The 8,564-nt window shown below is 40.8% G+C and overlaps 1 non-coding gene across 1 annotated transcript; it reads right to left on the reverse strand.

Annotated features, from left to right (window-relative positions):
* Positions 1–940: 940 nt before the first annotated feature.
* On the reverse strand, positions 941–1,047 carry LOC120272800. Its single transcript, XR_005540336.1, has one exon. It is a non-coding gene; the product is annotated as a small nucleolar RNA R71 (small nucleolar RNA).
* Positions 1,048–8,564: the final 7,517 nt, after the last annotated feature.

Genomic DNA, 8,564 nt, shown 5'->3' on the forward strand with positions numbered 1-8,564 from the left:
AAAATGATTGTCCTAGGTGGATCAATATCCGAGTAGCCCATCTATAGCGATTGCCTTACCTCTCCTCTACTTGTGCTCTTTCTCTCTTGTCTTTGTTACTATTGTTTGCATTACATCTTGACACACAAATCACTATTCATATTTCACTTAGTTAAGAACTAATTTAAGTATTTTTACTCCCTACTCCCTGTGGATACGATACCCACTCACCTGAGATTTTATTACTTCGACAAACCTGTGCACTTATGGGACATACGCAAGGGGCGTTGTCAAGTTTTTGGCACCGTTGCTAGGGAGTAAGCGTTTATAGATACTTTGCACTTTGTTTTCTTAGGTATTTATTTATTCATTCTATTTCACATTTTTTTTCTATCATCGTTCTAATTTGTTTTCTTTCCTTTTGTGCAGCTCCAGGTTCATGACCCTAGGGAACCCCTCAATATTAATTGAAGGAGATCCCAAGCTCGAACATACACTTAGAAGAAAAGGGAAAGAACCTATGCAAGAACAGTCTAATCTAGCTTATTTGGATGTTAAAGGGTCGGATAATGTGGCAGAACAAAATGAGCAACAGAGGACATTATCCGATTATGCCAGATCTTTAGTATTGTGGACACAATCGAATATTGTGTGTCCCCCGATTAAAGCTCAGAATTTTGAGCTGAAGCCGGCATTCATCCACATGTTACAGCAATCCGCACAGTTCAATGGCTTGGCCGATGAGGATCCAAATAGTCATATAGAGAATTTTCTCGAGGTGTGTGATATGCTCAAGATAAACAGGGTGACAGATGATGCCATCAAGTTGAGAGCCTTCCCATTTTCCTTAAAGGGGAGAGCAAAGCAGTGCCTACACTCATTACCTAGAGCATCAATTACCATATGGGAGGAGATGGTAGAAGCTTTTCTTGCCCGTTAGTTCCCTCCTGGGAAATCTGCAAAGCTTAGGAGTGAGATCTCGTCTTTTGAACAATTAGAATTGGAGTCTCTATTTAAGATGTGGGAAAAGTTCAAGGAGCTCCTGAGAAAGTGCCCGCAACATGGATTCCCAGAGTGGATGATTGTTCAAACCTTTTACAATGGATTGAATCTGAGCACAAGGCAACTCTTGGATGCGGCAGCAGGCGATACCTTAGGTAGCAAGACCCCCGGTGAGGCCCATCAACTAATTGAAGAAATGGGGTTAAATACCTACCAATGGAATGCTAGGGAGAAGAAGAAGGTGGCCGGGCTTCATGAGATAGATGCAGTAACTTCATTAGCGGCTCAAGTGGAATCATTGAGTAAAAAGTTAGATTCTCTAACTTCGAATAGAGTGGCGGCCATGACTACTTGCACCGGGTGTGGTGGAGGACATGCTCCCTCCAATTGCCAGATCTCCATTGGTGATACATCTTCGGTTGAGAATGTTGATTTTGTGGGTAATGCGATGAGGAATCAAGGGAATCCATACAGCAACACCAACAATCCTGGTTGGAAGAATCATCCCAATTTCTCGTGGAGTAACCAAGTTCCATAAAAAGCCACGGGGCCACCGTGTTTCCAACAATAACAAGCCCCAAACATGGAGAACCGAGTTTTCTGGTTTGGAGACCCGAATGACCGATTTGGAGAATGCCTTGACTAGATTTGTGCAATCATCGGATACAAGGTTTCAATCAGTTGAGGCTACAATTCGCAACCACACCGCTTCTTTGCACAACCTTGAGAATCAAATGGGGCAAATTGCGAAGTCTCTATCGGAGAGACAACAAGGAAGCTTGCCAAACAATACCGAGACCAATCCTAGAGAGCATGTGAAGGCGATCACTTTGAGAAGTGGTCATGAGGTTGAAGGTAGGTTTCCGAGTGAGAATCCCAATGAACATGCACCCAAGGCCATAGAGGTTGAAGAGGGAACAAGCAAAGAGAAGTAGGTGGCACCCCAACTTTTCAAGCCAAGAATCCCCTATCCCTCTAGGTTAAAGAATGACCTAGTGGATAAACAATACAAGAAGTTCCTGAGTTTGTTCAAGCAACTCCACATCAATATTCCTTTTGTTGAGGCATTGTCTCAAATGCCTAAGTATGCAAAATTCTTGAAGGATTTGTTAACTAATAAGAGAAAGTTAGAGGAGAGTGCTTCAGTGATCTTAGATGCTTCTTGCTCGGCGGTTTTGCAAAAGAACATGCCGAACAAGAGGAAAGACCCGGGAAGCTTCATTATTCTATACAACATCGGCAATTTAGGTGAAGAAATGGCATTGGCAGACTCAAGGGCCAGTATCAACATCATGCAATACACCTTCTTTCAAAAACTGGGCTTGGGCGAGCCTAGACCTACTCGGAAGACTTTGCAATTAGCGGACCGAACGGTGAGACATCTGAGGGGTATCATCGAAGATGTGCTTGTCAAGGTGGACAAGTACATATTTCCTGTAGATTTTGTGGTGCTAGACGTCGATGAGGATGCTGATGTACCCTTGATACTTGGGAGGCCGTTCTTGCAGAATTCCAAGGCATTGATTAACATGGATGGTGGGGAGCTAACTTTGAGAGGTGGAGATAACAAGCACACATATTGCCATGCTGATGTGATAAGTGTCTAAATATATGTATTTTAGCATATGTATTTGTTGCGTATAGCATGTATTTGTATAAGAATTGATGCTCGTTTTATGCTTAATCGTGTGGTATTTGATTTGTAGGGCACGGAAACGCCATGGAGGACACGAAGATATGATTTGGGCAAAAAAGAGAAGAAAACCAGGCATGTAGTAAGATCACTGTGAAGTGTGACTGTAGCTCATCATAAGGCGAAGTGTGAAGTTTCGAAGACCAAATCATGTGGCACACTTCATCACATAGAATGGGGTTTTTTGGAAATATTTGGGACGCATGAACAATTCAAGGAATTACTTTCACATGGTTTTTGGTGAATCTATTCTCAATTGATGATCCTACCTTTCACCAACTTACTTTGGAGGTTTTGAGCAATTTCAAAGCACAACTCTCGGCCTAAACTTTTCCCATGGAGGCCTAAAGATACCATGTTCTTGGTCTCCACAAGCTCATCATCCCGGAAGGTAATTCTTTTCTTTCATGGAAGTAGCTATGCTACATGTTGTCGGGATGAACATACCCTCTTCAAGCCTCCTTAAGGTAAGCAAGAGGTAAGTCGAGCTAATGACATTAAACAAGCGCTTCTTGGGAGGCAACCCAAGCATTCGAGGGTTTATTTTCGTGATTGTGTGTTCTTTGTGGTCATGTTCTTGTCATTTTTCATATTTTCTTAGAGTTGTTAATTTGAATAAGTCCATGCTCTCATTATTTTGTTTATCATGATCATTGTCTATGTGGTTATCCACTTGATTTTATTGTGGAGTTTCACTTGTTTGGACTATCATTTTATGTGTTAGATCAAAATTTTGAACCATTATTTCATGGTGGAGATGATCTTAGACCAATTTGTAACCATGGACATATATTTGGAGAAGCAAAGAAGTCCTTAAACCATATTTTTAGAGCCTCACGTCCTCAATGAGCTACTCATTGAGGCCGTGAGAAAATTCCAGAAAGTTTTAACTAAGTCTCGCGGCCTCAATGAGCTGCTCATTGAGGCCGTCAAGACCATCCATAAACTTTTAACTAAGTCTCGTGGCCTCAATGAGCTGCTCATTGAGACCGTATGGACTCTTATTTTCCATAAGAACTTTGCCACCTTGTCTCTTTCCTCATTCTCCTTCTTCTCCAAATGAGCCCTAGCATCTATTATCCATCTTTCCATGGCCGGATCTCACTAAATATTGTTCTAAATCATCTCCACATCTCCTTGGGAAATTGATCTAGTGTTTATCTTCAAGCTCCACTCAAGTGCTATCCATCTTTGTTGGTATGATGCTTGTTGTGAATGAAAATTTTTATTTTATTTTCTTCTTGCTTTCTTGAGTTTTTGTGTGGATTATTTCAAGCTTTTAGCTTGTATTTTGTGGTATGATCATCAAGTCTTTGAAACATTTTGAATTTATGTAAAACTTTTTCCAAATTCATGATGTGGGGAAACTCTTTTAAATTGAATAGTATCCATACGGGCTCCATATGCCCGTATGGATCCTATTCACTCCATTTTCTTCATGTTTTAGCCATTTTCATGCCACATTATGCATTCTCTTGTATTCCTTTCATTATTATTTGATTTGTTATTGATGTAGGAATGCCACAAGTCAAGAAATTTTCCTCCAAACATCCAAGAAACACAATGCCAACCCCGAAGAACCCCACTGTAAGCATGCTCATCATAAGGCGAAGTGTGAAGTTTCGAAGACCAAACCATGTGGCACACTTCATCACATAGAATGGGGTATTTTGGAAATATTTGGGACACATGAAAAATTCAAGGAATTACTTTCACATGGTTTTTGGTGAATCTATTCTCAATTGATGATCCTACCTTTCACCAACTTACTTTGGAGGTTTTGAGCAATTTTGAAGCACACCAAGACAACCACATCTTCAACATCTTGTGATGACTAGTTGGACATTTGAGCATGGACATTTTCTTCACTTCTTTAGTTTGTTTCTTTGTTTTACTTTTGATGCAAGTGTGTTTGTTTGGTTTTAATAAGTTGGGGAGGGGATGCCCTACCAACCTTGTTTAGAACTTTGCTACTCTTTATCTAGTATTTTTGTGTTTTGACTACTCCATATTATTTATTTTGGAAATCTTAATTTTTTTTTGGAATGATGATGCCCCTTTATGCCTTGTAGGGCATTAAGGGAGCTTGGTGAGCCTCTCCACATTCCATGGAAGCCAGACCCGACATGAAAATCTTGCAACACATTTTATTCGGGTCACCTCTCGCCGTGTGCACATGTTTTAACCGGGGAAGTTCGTTCCACCCTCCTCCATTATTTTCATTGCACATATTATTATGTTTTTCATGATTAGTGTACATTGGGGACAATGTACAACACTAGGTGGGGGATGGGTGTATTGTATGTATTAGGGTTATTATTTACATGCTAGTGTACCCATGATGGCTTATTCATTCTTGTAAGACTCTTCTAGCATGGTTTAATGATTGATGTGAGTTACATGCTTTGTGTGCTTTATTGAATCTTATTTCACCTCTAATATTGTTTTGTGCACTGAATCTTGTGTTGATGCCCTGGGAATAGCCAACATGACTACTCTATCTCTCTTGATTGCTTAACACACAACTTTGAGTACTTGGCCTTAGAATTCTAAGTTCTTTCTTTCAATGAACTCTTAAGAACTTCTGAGTCTTGTTGAGCTAGCCCTAGTTTTGTGGGATGTAGAGTAGTCTGAAGACATGATCTAGGATGAATGTGAAAAAAGAAAATGAAAAAAAAAATGATGAATGAATGAAAAGAGAAAAATGAGTCTATGTTAGTGTTCCTCTGCTAATGAAGCATGAATGCGTCTATGTAGGCTGAAATCGAGTAGTTGGGTGGCTCTTGTGCCTAACCAGCATGTGCACCCTCCAGAAAGATTTTTTAGTGCAGTCTATGCTAGTCGGACTCAAAAAAATAATGAAAAACTAAAATAAAATGAACTGAAAATAAAAACCCTAGTGATCTTGTTGACTACCTACTGGAGGTTCTGAGAAAGAAAAGGGAGCTAGTTCAAGTTTAGGGCTTAAAAGGATCTTACTTGTTTATTGAAGTAGAACTTAGAATTTTAAGACTTAGTACACTTGTCTGTAGAGCAATTAGCATCTAGAGCTGCACTTATTGAAGTCAGTAGGCTGGACCAATTTAGGGCAGATGAAATACTAGGTTCACACACATGGCACAGACATATAAGAGGTGAGACAGGATCTTTCTTTTGTGCTTAATGTTTGTAACTCATTATCTTTTTATCATTTTCCAATGCTTGTAGAGTCTTGTATTTATTTAAGCCGGAGGTAATACATTTAGCCACTTACAATTATCTTTGTTTTTCATGATATGTTTGCTTGGGGGCAAGCAAATGCTTAGGTGTGGGGATATTTGATAAGTGTCTAAATGTATGTATTTTAGTATATGTATTTATTGCTGATAAGTGCTTGTGCGATATGAATGCGAAGCGTTCATTCCTTATGTTGAGCATTACTTTTCTCAGGATTTTACACTAATATGTGTGTTTTTATGTTACTTTCGTGCAGGTAGGGTTGTGAGGCCAAGTATGAAGGAAAGAAGCCAATGTGGATTACAATGCACCGATTTTGGAGGAAATCTTGCTAAGGTTTAAACGCGAAGACATAGGTCGATGTGAGATGCTAGAGTGTGTGCCAACCTCCTTGTATTCGAGTTGGCACATCCATTTGGAGGGGCACAAAGGCAATCACACTCGATCATTCTGACTTATGCACATAGAACAAGAGCTTCACCAACGTGCCTATCATTGAAGATGCAAGTGATCCACGATGTGAACGTGTGCCCGTTTGCGTTACTCCGATGAAAGTATGGATTCGGGAAGCTATTCAAGCCGGATATTATAGCAGAGCATTGTAGCAACACAGTAGAAAGTACTGTAGTAGAACTGTTCACAGTCGGCCAAGAAAACAAAAGTTCAGAGGATCCACACGGGTGTGTGGAAATTATCCACGCCCGTGTGGAAATTCCCCACGGGCGCGTGAAGCATCCACGCCCGTGTAGTCGCCCGATTCCAGCCCTATTTAAAGCCGAATCAGCCCCGATTTTATTGTTCTTTTCTCCATCTTTTCCCCAACTTGAGAGAATGCTTCAGCTAGGGTTTCGAGGGGTATTCGCCAAGGTTTTGGAGTGGTTCTATGGCTCCAACATCGTCATTCCTTAGGAAGAAGGTTGGTAGGGGAGCTTCCGTTGAGGCGTATCCTATACCGGACGACGAGTAGAGGACTTTCCACAAGACCATCGATACGACTATCGAGGGGGTTTCTTTATGGATTTATTGCTTTTACATTCTATTTCTTTGATTGCAATTAGCTCCATGGAGAGCTAAACCCCTAGTGGGTACTCGGGTATTGTGAACCTCGGATGTATTTGTTTTTTTGAACCTCTTTATTATGCTTTCAATAAATTGATAATTATTGTGAGTTCCAACCTTGAATGCTTGATTGTATGAACATTTTCCCTAGAGTGACACTGGGATTGAGAGTTCTTGTTGGTAACCTTGTGAGTGAGTGACACACCACGAGCGTTAGACAAAGCTAGGTTGGAGAGGGTTGAGAGGGTGAGTCGAGAGGTACAAGAGCGTCCCTTTTTCCCCTCCGGCATGATAGATTCTACCTCGGTTCCTTTAGTTCTTTGCAGTAATAATAGAGTGAATGGTCTAAGGGATGAACTTCCACTGGGGCTTAGTTGCGCGTGCAACGGAGTGAAGCGTTGAGGTGATCTTAGTATCCAGGGCTCAATTGTAGTTAGGGATCTTCCACCTGGACCAAAGGGTTAGATCTATAATAAGGAAGAGATTTATCACTTGGAATCCCTAGAGCTCATTGCAACTCTATGCAAGTGGGAGGTGTTGAGATTGTTCGATTTCTCCTCCGGGACATGTATAGAGTTAGGCATAATTGACCTTAGATTTGGGACTATGTAATTAAGGATTTCCACGACTCACCATTGCATTGATTAGGAAGCATAATAAAGGGTTCTTACACTTGAAACAATTATCCTAGGCAGAGCATTATCTGGGTACCCCATCTTTATCGATTGCCTTACCCCTTCTTTACTTTTGCTCTCTTACTTGTTGCTTTTACTGTTGGGAATTGAATTATTGTCACACTCATTATCATTGATCTTTTACATAGCTAAGAATCGAATTAAGTATTTTTATTCCCTACTCCTTGTGGATTCGATACCCGCTCATCAGGGATTATTACTTCGACAAACCCGTGTACTTGCGGGATATACGCAAGGGGATCTTGTCAAGTTTTTGGCGCCGTTGCCGGGGAGTAGGCGTTTAGAGATACTTTGCACTTTGTTTTCTTAGCTATTTCACCACATATTTTATTTCATATCTTCTTATTCTATCATTGTCCTGATTTCTTTTTCTTTCTTTTTGGTTGTAGCTACAAGTTATGACCCGAGGGAATCCCTCAATATTAATTGATGGGGATCCTGAGCTTGAACATACACTTAGACGAAAAGGGAAAGAGCCTATGCAAGAACAATCTAATACACTTGATTTGGAAGCAGCAGAATCTAAAAACATGGCAGAACAGAATGAGCAACAGCGAACATTGTCCGATTATGCCAGACCTTCAGTATCAGGAACACAATCGAGTATTGTGCGTCCCCCAATTACAGCTCAGAACTTTGAGATGAAGCCAGCATTCATCCACATGTTGCAGCAATCCGCACAGTTTAACGGTTTGGCCGATGAGGATCCAAACAGTCACATAGAGAGCTTTCTTGAGGTGTGTGATATGCTGAAGATAAATGGGGTGACAGATGATGCCATCAAATTGAGAGCCTTCCCATTTTCCCTAAAGGGGAGAGCGAAGCAGTGGCTACATTCGTTACCTAGAGCGTCAATTACCATGTGGTAGAAGATGGTGGAAGCTTTTCTAACTCGTTATTTCCCTCCCGGAAAATCAGCA

This window comes from Dioscorea cayenensis, chromosome 11, assembly GCF_009730915.1.
Source record: "Dioscorea cayenensis subsp. rotundata cultivar TDr96_F1 chromosome 11, TDr96_F1_v2_PseudoChromosome.rev07_lg8_w22 25.fasta, whole genome shotgun sequence".
NCBI lineage: Eukaryota > Viridiplantae > Streptophyta > Magnoliopsida > Dioscoreales > Dioscoreaceae > Dioscorea > Dioscorea cayenensis.